Source organism: Astatotilapia calliptera, chromosome 4 (genome assembly GCF_900246225.1).
Source record: "Astatotilapia calliptera chromosome 4, fAstCal1.2, whole genome shotgun sequence".
Taxonomy (NCBI): Eukaryota; Metazoa; Chordata; class Actinopteri; order Cichliformes; family Cichlidae; genus Astatotilapia; species Astatotilapia calliptera.
Window position 1 is genome coordinate 23,089,674 of NC_039305.1, and position 15,552 is coordinate 23,105,225.

The window sequence follows — 15,552 nt, forward strand, 5'->3', positions numbered from 1 at the left end:
GGGTTCAAACCAGGGTACGGCTCTTTTGTGAGGAGGTACACTTCTCCCCATGCTTGCAGAGATTTTTCTTGGAGCTCTGTTTTCCCCTGACGTGAAACGTTTGCTAGGTTAATACTGTCTATGAGTGGCTGTGGCTTAGGAGCTACAACCTGTCAACCTCTCTGTTTCTTACTTTGGCTCCTGAAGTCAGCATGTTGAAGTATCCTCGAGTTGCCCCTGGTGCATCCATCAGAGTGTTAACGTGTATGTAAGTGTTAGATAAAAATACCAGTCTATTTGACTATGTCAGTATAGGAAAATCTTGCAAAAGAGACGCTTAGTTTCACTTCCTGGTCAAATAAACACCTAAAAATATCAAACTACAGTTGGATTACCAAGAGGATAGTCTATCCCAGTGGCCATGGGTGTCTATAGGAGTTGACTCGCTTTTTTAAGCAGGCCTAAAGTGGTGATTAGAGGAATTGCAGTTTTCAGTCATGAGACTCAAACATCATTTTAATCCAAACATGATGTTTTACTAAAAAAACCCAGATAGCTTTATTGTGTTAATTTATTTGAACAGTATCAGAAAACCAAATTTGAAAATAAAAGTGTAAAAACAGCAGTGCTACATGGGACTCAGACTCCTGGAAGCCCCATGGTTTCTCAAAATATGCTCCTGTGTTCGGTGGCATGGTGTTTCATACGTGCAATCAGGCAACCCCCCTATGAGCAAGCACTGGGTGACAGTGGGAAGGAGAAAGTCCCTTTAAACAGGAAGAAACCTCCAGCAGAACCAGGCTCCAGGGGGCAGCCATCCATCATGACTGGCTGGGGGTCGGAGGAAAGAGAAGAGAGCAGAGACAGGCAGTCTATCCATAGCTGTAATGCGGTTTGCTCACATTAAAACTTTTTGTACAGTATGTTACAATCCACATGTGAACCATTACTCTCCTTAAAGTTCCTGAAAGGTATATGTATGCTCACCTCCCAGATTCCGTTTTTGTCACCAGCCTCTCACAAAGATCTTTTGCTTTATTTTCCCCCCAGTTTTTCCATCCGCCGGTAAGTTATTGCTCCAAAGTTAATCGCAGTATCCGTACTGCAACACATCAACACAAGATTGGATTACCGTAAGATTTAATGGATGGAAGGACATTTTCTGCACTCTGAAATTGATTGTCTCCAGGGACCGCATGCATGTGATGGCTTGACATAAGTTGTTCTTGTATTATTTGACGCTGTTAAAGGTTACATAACGGTGCCCTGAAATCCCACACTTCCACTTCTCTTCCTTCAAATCATAGCTGATCACACCTATTTCCTGTCAGGTGTTTTTGTCCTCTGGCTCCCTTTTAGACTTTTGGTTCTGCTGCCCTGTCTGCATTTTCTACCTCTAATCTGTCATTTCCGTCCTCCTCGGATACTTGGCTTTAGGTCATCTTTCGCATGCATCTCACTCTTTTATCCTCCCTCCTCCATCATTTCTCATCAATAAACCTCTTTTTCTCTTTGTTCCCTTCCCTCCTCTCTCCTCTCTCCAACTTTCCCTTCATCCGCTGCAATCCCTCCTCCTCTCAAACATCACACAATCCCCTCCTATCCCAATCCAGTGCACCCTAACTCTCTCCCTCCCTCTCCCTTTATCTCTCCCTCCCTCTCTCTTTCTCCCCTTCATCTCACCTCCAGCTAGCTAGGAGAATCCTGCTCCTCCTCCACTTGGATCGCTTCAGCCCGCCCCTCTAGTCCACTTTTTCCCTTCTCTCACTCTCTCTCTTTATACCTCTCACTCCCTCTCCTGTCTTGTCTCTCTTTCTCTCTCTTCCTCTCTGTCTGTCCTCCACTTCTTTTTTATCTGCCAGAAGCTCACAGAGGCTCGCTGCTCTATCTTCAACCACTGAAGATTCAGAAGCACTCCGGACGGAAGATCCTGTCACAGAAGGTAAGTGTCTACGCTTGTGTGTTTGTGTGTGTGTGAGTCTTTAGGCATTCACCCTACCCGCATCAGCACCTTCCTCGGGATGCAGATGGGATGGTGAGAAGAAAGAAGGGTAAGAAAAAGATGGAGTGACAGATAGAAAAAATGTTGTGGAAAAAGCAAGTTGTGCAATAAATGGGAAAGTGGACAGGATAATTAAAAATATTTGGAAGAGGCAAACAGCTGTGGATGATGGTGAAGGTAATGGTGAAAGAGGGGGGATATTTCAATGCAGCAGTCACATCCAACTGCACCATCCAAAAAAAGATGAAAAGAGTCAGAGAGAGTTCAAGAAGAGGGAAAGAGTGATGCTGCAATAATAAAAACAACCAAAATAACCATAACATTAAAAATGAAACACAAAGAGAAAATGAGAGAAATATTTGAGCTTGTGGAGGAAAAAAAAATGAGAACGGGATGCTGTAGCAGCTGCATGCCTACAACACAGAGGTGCCTGCCTCCTCCTCTCCCGTAAAAATCCCATTCACAAACAGGACCTGAAAACAGGCGATGGTGATTGGTTCCCTGAGCGCTGTGTATGTGTGCTTTATTGTGTGTATGTGTGTGAGCATAGGATCGAAGGAAAGGAAGATATGGAGCAAGAGTGAGTGTGAGCAGTGGAGAAAACACAGTGCATCCCCATGCGTGTGATGATTTGGAGTGAATGAATGTGCAGGGCGTGTGTGTGTGTCTGTTCTTGTACATTAACTGCACTGCCATAGTACATACTACACAATGCTGCAGAGGCATTGAGACAAACAGTGACACTGCATTATATATCTGTGGAAGCACTTTCTCACTGACACCACAGCCTCACAATGACAGACAGATGTGGTCACAGACTTGGGGTGGCAGTAATTTGCAACCAGACTTGAACTCTTCCTCTCTCCTTGCGTCATTCACATTGCCATTCCAGATTGTCATCCCTCTCCCCACCACTGTCACAATCTTCTCTGCCGCTGCCAACCCTTCGAGATTAACAGCTGTCCAAACACCAACGCTCTCATGACTCCCCAGTTCTGGCCAATTAGAGAGCGACATTTGTTTGCGGAGAGGGGGAGAGTCGGTTGCACTTCAAGTGGAAGGGGGTGATCAAAAATGGTTAAAAAAATGGATGGAGAAAACTTCAGATGCCTTCTTAGTGTAGGAGTGATAAGTTGGACTGAAAAGGGAGGCGTACAGATAACGATAGGATCCCGTAGAGGCCAAGAGTCAAAGACAGAGGATCACCAAAGCAATTAAAATATATCTTCTGGTAACCATTTAAAGCCTGTGCAAAATTTGGGCTAAAGCGACAAGAAGATTTAATATCTATAATTCTGCAGTACTGATATGTTATTCTTGGACTTTATAATAAATTCTGTGTTCTGCCAAATACATAGAAAAAGGCAGATCACGAGCTTTGGGGCATGTAAGCCAAGCATGTCTAACATATTCACCAGTCCATCCATTATAAAGTTGGACGAAAGATATAAAACAGTATTGTCTTTTCACTGGTAGTTAGCTTTTTACCTTAAATTATAACTTTGCAGCTTGACTGAGACACTTACAAATTATCAAAGAGATATATAAATGTTTGTCATCTGCATATGATTTGGCATTATATAAATAAAACTGAATTGCGCTAAATGATTTATGACCACTTCCCTATTAGATGTAAAAGTCAGATGGTAGAATATATTTTTGTGATTTCATGGCAGCCCTGCATAGAGCCCTGTGGAATGTAAAATACCTACATATATAATTATGTCAGTTTTCGTCTTTAGGCTCGAGATATGAAACAAACCAAGACAAATTATAGGGACATACAATTTTGTGTCATCTGCATATACAAAAAGTGCATATGCAGACAAAAGAGAAGAGAAAATAGGGCCCAGATCAGACCCTGATGTGTACCACAGGTAATTTCTCTAGATGAGGAATTGGCCCTCCAAAAAACCCCATTTTAGAGTGACATTAACCTATAAAAACATTCTTTTTGCTCCATTATTTCAATAAAAAGGATAATATGAAAATACAGCCCTCTGTATCTGCCTCTTGCTCTCTCTCCATTCCTAAAACTCACACATCACACAACCCCATTAAACTTTGTCACCACTTCCCTATTAGCTATAAAAGTCAGACTCAGTGCATGGTAACATATCTTCTTGGGATTTCATGAGAGTTCAATGAATTAAAAAGCACAGGGCCCTGCGGAGTGTGAAATACCCAGGTGGGAAATAATGCTCTGTGGGAGGGATGCATGAGACGGGGTTGCAGGGTGTGTGTTAGAGAGAGAGAAACAGCTTCAAAAAGAGGGAGTGAATGTTTTTCTTATGTCACCGTGTTTGACAGGACAAGAAGATAAAAAGAGGGTGACAGGGGAAAGAAAAATAAAGATTGGTGTGTGGATCATTATATGTCTGTGTGTGTATGTGCGTGTGAAGCTACAGCAATGATGTGCATGCGCATTTAAGGACACGTCTTGAAAACTGCGGCACAGTATATCTAGTATATCTGTAATGCAATTTTGTCCGATTCCACGTTTCTTCAACTGCTGCCATTGCAATATTGTCTCTGTTTTAGGTACTAGTTTGAGGTACAAACTTGTTTATGTTTAGGTGCTAAAAACTTATTCTAAGGTTGTGAAAAGATTGTGATCTGTAACAAAAAATGCTCCTTCACAGCAGTAACCCTGACGAAACACGAGCTGGGATCGACAGTCCCATCTCGCTAATGCCATGCGTTAAGCTCCGCTGCTTAAGGACACCTTGTGCTAAATGAGCCAAGCCAACAGCTTTGATAAAACACCATTAATTGTTGCCCCAGGAATAAGAACAGGCTGATTTAGGGAGGCACAGGGAACCAGTGTAGAAATTCCAAACCTTCAGTAGCAGATGCGCAGCAGTTGCGCTGATGCGTCACATTAACAGTATGACTGGGACATGAACGAGTGCAGTTATGTGTATATTGACAATGTGTGAACGAGGTGCTACCTGTTTAACAGTGACAGTTTGTTTTAGAAGACTGTGCTCAATTGTGTGGTAGAGTTACACACAGGATATATGAATGATGCCATTACTATATTAGCAAGAATATGGATGCTGATGTGCTGTCTAAATCGGCTTTGAAGTCTTAAAATATTATTAGATATGATGTTACGCTACTGACTTTTTAAACAGGAAATTGACAGGAAATTGAGGGACAGGAAATTGAGGGTGTGGTCAAAATGAGTAGGATTCATCCTGTGGTGGCTATAAAACTCTGTAATACATTTCATGGTAATCTATCCAATACTTTTCTATCATCTTTTACAGCCTCGGGTAAAGTGGTGGACTGATACACAGACAAACTGACATTAACATCCTTAGCGTACAAACAGACAAAGAAGCAGGAAACACATGACTGACATCAAAGTGCTCTTTGGTTTACAACAACTTTATTTTGTCAAGTGAATCCAAGTGAAACCATGCATAATAATAATAAAAAAAACCCTACTGCCTACTTATGGCTGCTGATGATTGTGTTCAGGGTTTTATTTTTTCCTGCGTATTGCTGAGGATGTGCTTTGGCCTACAATGCAAATCACAGTTTGCCTATCTTTTGTGCTCTGCTGCCCATTGTTGCTTCGCACATGTTGTGGAGACATGACTGTTAATGTGAGCAGGGAGGATGGAAGCCCATTGGCAGAGGGCTGAGTAGGGAAGGATAGTGGAGTAGCTGTTTCTGGAAGCGTGTGATAGCACATAAGAGAACATCATGAAATCAATAGTCAGAATGTGAGCAGTATATTGACGTTTCTTCTAGACATTTCTTTATTTATTATTTTTTATTGTTATTTTAAGCATCACTATCATCATTGTTCCTTATTTTTGGTGCTTTACTTCCTGAATATCTGTAAATCCGAACATTCTTCCACTGATCCTCCACATTCTTTCACTTCCTGTGATCCGCAGTATCTCGAGGATGAGACCTGATTACTGACCATATGGTTACCCCGTCACCATGGTTTCTTAAGAGGTTGTCTGGATAATTAAAACACTATTCCAAGGAACGGAACAGAGGTCACGCAGAGAGAATTTGCATTTGAGCTGATTTCACGAAAAGCACAATTAACCCCCTGTTCAGAGGGCCCTCGTTGAACGGCGTTAATTAAAACACAGATTTTAATAAAGATGACTGAAGAAGAGGGAGTCACGTGGTTTTGCTGAAGAGATGGAAAAAAGGTCAACCGGGGTTTGGCATTTAGGAACAATTGATGTCCATTTTTTAAATTCTCACCCCTATCCAGTGTGTAATGCACACGGATACACAGAAACAGGGCCTGTAACGCTGGGCCAGTCATAGGTGACACAAAGACCCCCCATATACCCCAATGCACCCACAAACTAAGCAGTTGCATTTACACAGCACAGAGACACATTAACAAATGACCCTGTTATCATAATTGACCCGACAGAAGGCTGTGATAGGCGGAGCAGCTCGCTATACACTGGTGGGTTTTCTTTGCCAAGGTCAAGGACAGATGTTGTTTGTGGCGGTTGCGTTGGGAGAGAGCTTGATGGTTTCAATGATACGCAGGCTGATAATTAAAAGAAAACGTGCCCAATGCTGCCTGTTTACAGCTTATTATTGGGTGTGCTGGCCTGCAGACACACGTGTGTAGACGCGTGCGTATATGCGTGGCACTGTGACTGTGTGTGGACTGCACTGGTGCTGGAACAGAGCCACCTCCTAACAAAGACTTATGAGGCTGGAATGAACAGCTTGTATCGAAGCATCAGATGTTGCGGTTTGGCTAATATTTGAATAAGTGATGGGATTGTGGCAGTGCGCAGTTTACTGCCAGACAGTGCTCAGCTGCACACTGTGTGATTGTGTCAAGGTGTCACATGCTACCAGAGTGAACAGCATGGTGCAACAAGCGGCAAATTGCCCAGCAATACTGGAAACTTGCATTACTTTTAATGGTCCTGGCGTATATAGGGCCTCTTCCTCTTTGTTCTATCAGTGTAGCTCATCATGTAGCTTTTCTCCATCCAAAGTAATGTCACTAAATCCACATAAAGTCACTATTTCTCCAAAGGCAAAGAAGGCTTTCCTTAAGGGAGCTCCAAAGGTAATTTGAGCAATTAAAAGGGTCGATGTGGACTTGTAAGGTCAGTCGGTGAGAGAAACTTGACTATTTTTAGTGGGGTCACGAAGTCTGTGCTAACTTTAGACCATCACAGAGGTCAGTCCAGAGAAACAGTAGTCAGCCCACTTTCAATTAGAGTACCCATGACCTCTTAAATGAGATCATTAACAACCTGTTGGTCAGATGGGAGAAGGAGTGAGCAAAAATTGGATTGAGAGTTTTCTTATTATTTTAGTTGGGTCTTTTTTAAGAAAAGGAACATTAATAGGATGATGATGTGACCTATTTTGTCAAAGTCACTTAAAGCCTCCATCTATGGGGAGCCAAATCTTATCACACACACACACACACACACACACACACACACACACACACACATATACATATATATATATATATATATATATATGAATATATATATATATGAATGCCGTGAGTCCTCAGGTTAAACATTCACCGTTCAACAAATGCACAGCAATTATTCAAATACAGCTTTGTAATTGGTTTAAATTTCAGGCACGTTCTGGCTGGTTTCACAATAATAAGGCTGAAATGAAACGAAAATGCTACTTTGGATTCAACGAATAGTTTGGAAATTACAGCTAAGTTATGATGAGGACTCGACATAAGCAGCAATGTGGAACTTTCGCTTCTTTGCTATTATTACACATCCTTCTATAAAAAGTAATTTTAGTAACTGGCTTTCTTATTTCTTCAAGAAAAGCAAAATTTAGCAGATCAACATCACATTGATTAAACAACAACAGCACCAACAGCATAAACACAATGAAAGCTGATCTCAAATACTCTCTAATGTGGAGAAAAAGTAGTTAAACGGAGGGATGGTTTTGCCACAAAGTAGTTGTGGCCTTGTAAAGGCCTGTTTATTTAGAACAATATCCATCAATCCCCATTTAATGTTAACATATACCAGGCCACATCTGGCCCCTTAGGAATAAAGCCAAGGATGCTGATGGTGCGTAAGTTTCCATTTATCACTTCTTCCTCTTACCTTCCTCCCCTTTCATCTGACCTTCATTTCCAATTCCCTGACGCTACATTCTGTTTAATCCAAAACCCTTATCCAATCATCCACCCTCTCTCTTCCCTGCTACCATCTCTGTGTTATCACCTGCTTTCCTGCTGGTTTATACTGAAATATAACTGTCGATGAGCCTGGTTGGCACCCAAGATAAATTTGACAAGAAGATGACAAATCTGCATTTTACCATTAGATCTCTTCTTCTGTACTGGTATTGTGTTTCTCATGCACTCAGAGACTGGACTGAATGATCCTTCAGATTGAACAGAGAGCATCATTTATCAACAAGGTCACTTAACACAAAAGTGTAACCCCCCCCCCCTTTAGTCCCACAGGCTTTTAGTGCCATACTAGGAGAATATAGATCCACCTGGAGTTTATTGCATTGTCAGGTAAAGAGATTGAGACATTTTTATTTCATATGTAATAGAGTTCTGCTCAAGTTCATTGCTGTAGTTTTGTCAAAACCATTCGTGTATCGAGAGGTTCACATTTAACCGCAGAGGCTTAGTGTGGCTAAATGTGACCCTAATATTCATGAATATGTTCATAGAAATGTTCTTACATTCCTCTCTGAAGTAAGTGCACTGAAGTGATGAAATGTGTACACTTACCAGTGCTGTTCTTGGCCTTCATGTGCATACATCTAAATTGGTATCTGAAATCTGCCTTCAACCAGGACCCCATTTCTCTTACTGACCTTGAGGTTGAGGTTGTCAGCAAAGCAGTAAGCCTGGCTGTTCAAAAAAACCCCAGCAATAACCAGCATTGTGAAAATTGTGCCTCCTCTGAGAGATGCAAAAAACCCAACACATCTGGCATCAAATTTCATGTGAAAAGAAAACAAGTTTAAGGAAAAGAAGGAAGCAGGCGGAGGAAAAAGAGCACCTGATGTGTCAGGAAATGGCAATTATGAGGTTATGAGGAAACAGTTTGAAAGTTTGAAAACCAACTCATGTTTATTTTTGTCTTCCTATTGGTCACATCTAGTAGTGAAAGTGCTGCCTAGTAGAATATGTCATGTTAAATTTTACATGTAATCTAATTCTTTATTGATAGTGAACCATAGGACTAACGGTTGGCCTTGTTTTGTTTTAAAGCATTAAGAATGACCCACAAAAATCTATTAATATAGTTTAGTTTAAGGGTGTGGATTTACGCTTGGCCTTTGTCATTTGTGTGTACGCATGACCCGAGGGTCTCTATATCTGTTTGCAGAGTGCAAACAAATGCAGGAGTTTAATCCTGGATTTGTGTGTGAATTGGTCATATGCAATATTTAAGCACAGGTTAGTCAATGAGGTCGTATGACACTGTTAAGTCGTCTGTTAACATGGGGCGTAATATTATTAACCCAAACCAGCAATTAAAATGAAAGCTGGCTCAGTAGTTTGGGTGTATAAAGAGCAAATGAAAGCTAAATTCAAATAAAACTGAAAAAAAGTAAAAAAAATGGAACAAAGAACAAAGCACAAAGCTCTCAAATGGGATATGAACCGCTGTGTTTTGGCTGACAAACATGAATCTTTGTGCATTCCTCTTAATGCCAGTGACTTCTGACAAAATGCTGGTGAGTGTGCTGAGTACACGTTGTCACATCCTGCACGTTGACTTTGATGTGTAAAATTGGTGGAGCCCCCTTCTACAAAGTAAAATTTCATTATAGTTAATTAATTGCCTTTGCCAAGCCCTGTTCTACTTTGTGTGATACCTAACTAAAACACCATTTGGCTTTATACAATGCATTTGAAACAGACCTGCCTTTTAATTAAAGACAAATATATTTCTAGGCTTTAAATACAGCAGTGTTTTCCCAGCAGGATTAACAAAGCCCCAAAACAGACAAAAACTCTCTCTGACAGCGTTCATGCCATAATGCACTTGTTCCTGAAACCCATTCACTTCCCTGTCATATTCAATCTGGCGACACAAGCCTGAGGCCTGTGGTATTATCAGAAAGAGGCACTAGGTTGAAGAGAAACAATGGTTTTGTCATATTTAACCAAGGACTGGACTCAAAAGGCAGGACTTGGAAACCGACTGCAGTTTCACCGGTTTTATTGCAATGATAAAAAGTGTAATTTATGGGCAGGTAAGTGATATTGGCAAGTGGAGGTTTCTCTAAAGGCAAAGGATAGGAGGCTCTGCCAGAGAGGAGGGGAGTGATTAGTGATGGCCAAGGTGAGTCAGAGATGATCTTGCAGATTTTGCAATTAAACTCTAAGACCTTTTTAGTTTCTTGAGCAGCTGATTCAGAGTGGGAAGCTGGCAGATGGATAGGTTTTCAGGAGGGTGGAGAGCGGGCAGGCAGGTAAGTGTAACTCGTCACAGGTGGAGTGGATGGCAGGGAAGCTCAGGTGAGTGGAACTGGATGTGTGAAACAATGTTCTTAATGAGACAGGAATCAAAGGAGCTGAACAATGGTTCAGTATTTCTGACTTAAACAAAAGAAAAAAACCTGAGAGAGTAGAGGTGACCGGATCGATTTAGCTCTCAACAGTATCACTACCGATGCTGGTATTGGCATCGCATTTATACTTGTGCCAAAGCACTGATTTAAATTCTAGGTCTCCAAAAAACCCAGATTCAAAAAGTAGTAAAAAGCTAAAAGGTGTGTTTTGTTCTGTTAACTAATTATTGTGGAAAGTAAAACGTGTTCAGAATTTGCAAATTAATGATGATTCGTCTCATAAATTATGACACACTGCTCTCCACTATAAAAAAATGGCTTTATAGGTTAAAAGTATCTTTATTTGTATTAACAATCTTGGCCCTGCATTTACTTGGTATCTGATCGATTCCAGAATTTGCAGTATTGCGCAGCCCTAGAGAGGAGGCAAGTGCCCAAAAATGAAGGCTCCGCCCACAACCAGGTCTAACAAGGAGGGGTGATCCACAGCTCCACCTGAAAGTGGGGATAGAGAGTCTGGAGAGAGAGAGAGAGTGGAAAAAGGAGAAACTTTTATCTGACTTTTACCAGCTGCAGGGGAAGTTGGGGCTGAGGATGCTTTTTGCTTTCTATTTCAAGCGTGTGTATGGGCATTACATACATTCATAATGCACTTTGTAGTGCACGCTAACGCATGCATAGAACTGTGTAAAACTGGGTGTGTGCGTGTTTATTGATTTCCCTCCCTGCGGGTAGAACTCAGTTTCACTCTCTGTCTCTTGTCGCTTTATAAATGAATGCACATTTGCTTCAGTATATGGGAACACGCGTATTCTGTCCTCAACCACCAGCCTCGGGCACATTTTCTGTCTTGTCCATTTCCTCGTGTAAGAAGGCTGGCAAACAGGCCTGAGGTGATTCCAAAGTGTAGACCGAGTGTCTGAATGAGCACGAAGAGATGCAAGGGGTGAGAGCTGTGTGTGCGCTGTCCCAAGAGCGCTTTAGCGTGTGAGCAGTCGAGGGTGTGCTAGTATTGTTGGAACTGTTTGGGTTTTCTGCTGCAAGGTCAGTGGAGCTCTGCTGCCCCATCTTTTTTCCTTCTTGCAGCACTGCAGGAGCTGCTGTCAGTGATGGGGTGGGAGGTTTACGTGTGTGTGTGGGGGGGTGTCAGCTGCTGACCAGGCATTGCTGCCAGGGTAGGATACAGGGTAACATGTATAAACGGGCATCCATGCGCAAACTCATTCGTGCAGGGGAATATTGCTCAGTCATGGAGGTACAAATTCAAATGCATCCAAACACACCGTGCCACCAGCATCTAAAAAGTCTACTGTTGAGCACTTGACTTGCCACGTGTGTGGATAGCCATCCTTCTCCCTCTCTCACCCCTCTAACTGCATCATTATCCAACTGTGAGGATACACTGGGAGTCTATATTTAAGAAAAAAAACAACCCCACAAACGGGCAAACTCAAGCGCAATGCAGACTTGTGTGTCAATATACAAATCACCTGTGTAATGATGCACAAAATCAGGCAGAATTATATCATTCTGCAAAATGCATTTCTAATTTCTCCTCGCTGCAGTAAAGTCAAGCTATTGTTATGTTAGGAAGTGAGTGATGGTGCATTGTAGTACCTTCTCTGGCGTCAGAGCATGCCACTTTGCTGACTCAAGGTCAAATTCCCTCTTTAAAATAAAACCAAAAGAAAAAAGAAAAAAATCAGTCTACCAATGTGGGCGAATGCCCCCAGACACCTGCCTTTATGTCAAATACATTTAACCAGTCATCAAACTGTGACTTTAACAAGCCCTCCTCTCCTCGCTGTCCACCTCCCTGTCTCTCCTTCCCCCTCTCTGTTCACTCACATCACAGACATGGCCCAGAATACAAATTGTGTTTTTCTTTCTTTAATGCTAAGGAGAATGAGAGTTTGAGTGAAAGTGTCCAACCAAAGCTAAAAAAAGAGGTGGCTGCAAGGCGTTAAAGCAACTCGTCAGACAAGAAAAAACAACGAGCGGACAAAGAAGTGAAGAGGAGGTGAGGTCGGGTGGGAGAGAAAAGTATAGGTAACTGGAGGATGTGTGAGCAGTTAGCGACAATGAAGAACGATACAAAGACGGAAAGGCAAAATGCAGATAGGAGGTGCTCCGTGAAAGCCAGGCAGCTGGACAGACGTCAAAGAATTCAACTGTCTGCTCCGGCCTACGGCGCGAATTGCTGCCAAAACGTTGGGAAAACTGCACAGAGCTGCAGTTGGTGCGTTGATTCTTAATGCTCAGATGCAAAATATTGTTTAACAGGGCTTTGATTTCTCAGCGTCTACCTGAGAAACAATCAAAAGTTATTTAATAATAATGGCCGTTGATTTTGTCATAATGCATTTCTGACTACTTAACCAAGCTTTCGGGTTAGGCCACAGAGCCTAAAGAAGTGCACATTTCTGCATGTCTTTTCACTGGATGGGTAAACTGAACTCCAAATGGAAAATCCAGCAAAGTGCCCGTTTCAGTTTACCCTCACCCCTGCTTTGCTTAGTCCGCCAGGGCACTGCAGCATGACACAGTGCATAGTTTTTCCTGCATGAACAAGCATCTGCCTGAACTGCTTTTGAGCAGGACGCTGAAAGGGACTGCTCCTTACCGACAAGGACAAGAGTCGTGATATACAGACCGTGGCACTCATGAAGCAAGCCATAACTCTCGGTAAGGCAGGGTTGTCCTGCGCACATCACGGACAGTATGCAGTGAGTCAGGTCTCAGAGTCCATCAACCTTCATTAAAATCATCAGAAAGGGGTCTGCTGCCACTCACGCCAATGGATCTCTCGCTCTGTCCGCTGGACGGACGTCTCGCAATGTTTCACCGAAGCTGTCTCTTCCCGTTTTTCCTCACCAACGTCAGAGGAAACAAAGGGGAACAGGCAGACGGATGAAGAGGGGAATCAGGACCCAAAGGCCGGGGATGCTTTTTGTTTGTGTGACTGTGCTTTATAATTTTTTTTATGTCTGTATAACCATGAAGGCCAAGAGCCTGGAAGAGGTCTGTGTCTGCATGAGTAAAAAAAGAGACACGTCTCTCATGACTCCCCCTGACCCTAGTTAGTCACGACTCAAACCATATTTGTGTTGTGTTGCCCTAAGTGCCACACCAGCTAGTATGCACACAAACTCTGTGGCGCATTCAACGTCTGTCTCATTTGATTAAAGGTTTTTCCTGCACAAAGCCCGGCCGAACTGGCCTCCATCACTTTAAAGGAGCCAAGGAAAAAAAAAGGACCCTTACATCATGCTGCTGTGAGCCAGCGAGGCATGACGAGGACTGCAGTATTTTCAGTGTGTGTGTGTGTCTGTGTGTCTGTGTGTGTGTGTGTGTGTGCACACCTGCCTTTAACAACACTACATTAAACTAATCAAGCCTCTCTAATATTCACTGACACAATCGGAGATAGATAGAAGTGGGTTTTCACTGTGAATCGTTCAGTTGAAGGTCACAGTAAACACTCCTCCACCTGGTTTCGCTTTTTTTAAATGGCTTCATCAGCCATATCCATCAATGCCACACAATGTGCGATAGCAGCATGATGTATAGTGCACTTTTACATTTCTGCCATGAAGAATCAAAGTAAACAAAGAAAAAATACTCATATCATAAAAGACAGCAGAATCGTTCCCAGAAAGACCGGAGGCTGCCATTACCGATAAAGTTGTTTTAAGCTAGTCATATGAAAAAGACTGTATGCAGTCTTCAGAAAAACTAAGTCCACCTTTACTACTTCCATAGGAATTAAGAGGGCAAGTAGCAGCTAGATGCTGACAATCAAATTCACTTGATTAATTGAGCAGCAGCAAGTGTGAGCACCTCTGTAAAAGGAGAAGTTTTCTCAGTTTGCTGCACTGGGAGGATTCAGGTGTGTTAACACACACACACCACAGTCTTTCCAGAACCTCTCAGGAAAATCCCTCCAAGGTCAGACGGTACAATGCACAGAGAAATGGATAACAACACAAGAGCTACATCTCAGACTCTACAGGCCTCAGTTAGCGTGTTAAAGTTCATGATAGTATAATTAGATAAAAACTGAAGAAGTATGGCTTGTTTGGAGCTGGGGCTGCCTCTTGTCTCTAAAATGAACATGATAGCATGGCTTAGGTTAGCAAAGTTGGGTCTGAACAAATCACAATGTTCTTTGAACAGGCAAGACCAAAGTGGAGATTTCGGGCCTAAATGCACAGCTCCACATTTGGAAACTAAACACAGCATGCCAGCAAAACACCTCATACCAACTGTCAAGCACGGTGGTGGAGGGGTGATGATCTGGCCATGTTCTGCAGCCCCAGGAAACTGGGCATCTTGCAGCTACTGAGTCAAACGTGAGCTCCTCTGTACATCAAAGTATTCTAGTGTCAAACGTGAGGCCATCTGTCTGCAATCTGCCAATTGCTTCACTTTATCTGAATGATACCAAAAATGTAAGCAAGTATGGAAGTAAAGTTTATTTGTGGTGATTTTCACAGACATGTAAGGGCTGTAGAATAGACAAAAGACAAAAAAAGCTGGGAATGTAGGAAGCTTGAAAGGGTCTAAAAACTTTCTGAATGTACTCTGATTACGTCGGTTAGAGCTGTTTGCAAACGTGGGAGAGAGATTAATCTCAGAAGACCTGCTTCTTGAACTTTGTCATGCAATGACAGTGATTTAACTCTTGCAGTCAGTGGCTTGTCTGGGTCACTTACGAGTGTGTGCTTGTATGTCTCTTTGTATTTGTGTCTTGACTGTAAATTATGCATGCATGTGCAGACTTCATACTCTATAAGAGGAAAATACATGGTTGGATTTTTAATCCTGTTAAAATGTGTGTGCGTGTGTGTGGGTGCATATGTGTTTTGGCTGCATCCGGACCTTCGGGGTCTTTGTCTTGCAATGCTGCTGAATAAAACAAGTGAACAAGACAGTAAAAAGGACGAGGCATTGCAGTACAGAGACAGGGGAGGGGAGATGGTGACACTGATCACAGAGACAACTAAAAAACACAGATTCCCCCGTCA

General features: G+C 42.4%; 1 protein-coding gene across 1 annotated transcript in view; it reads left to right on the top strand.

Moving 5' to 3' along the window:
- The first annotated feature begins 1,783 nt into the window (after positions 1 to 1,783).
- Positions 1,784 to 15,552, top strand: part of pvalb6 (parvalbumin 6) — a 53,887-nt gene continuing 40,118 nt past the window's right edge. Inside the window, exon 1 of the mRNA XM_026165562.1 lies at positions 1,784 to 1,921. The gene's annotated coding sequence lies outside the window, so the exon portion shown is untranslated. The remainder of the gene's footprint in view (positions 1,922 to 15,552) is intronic.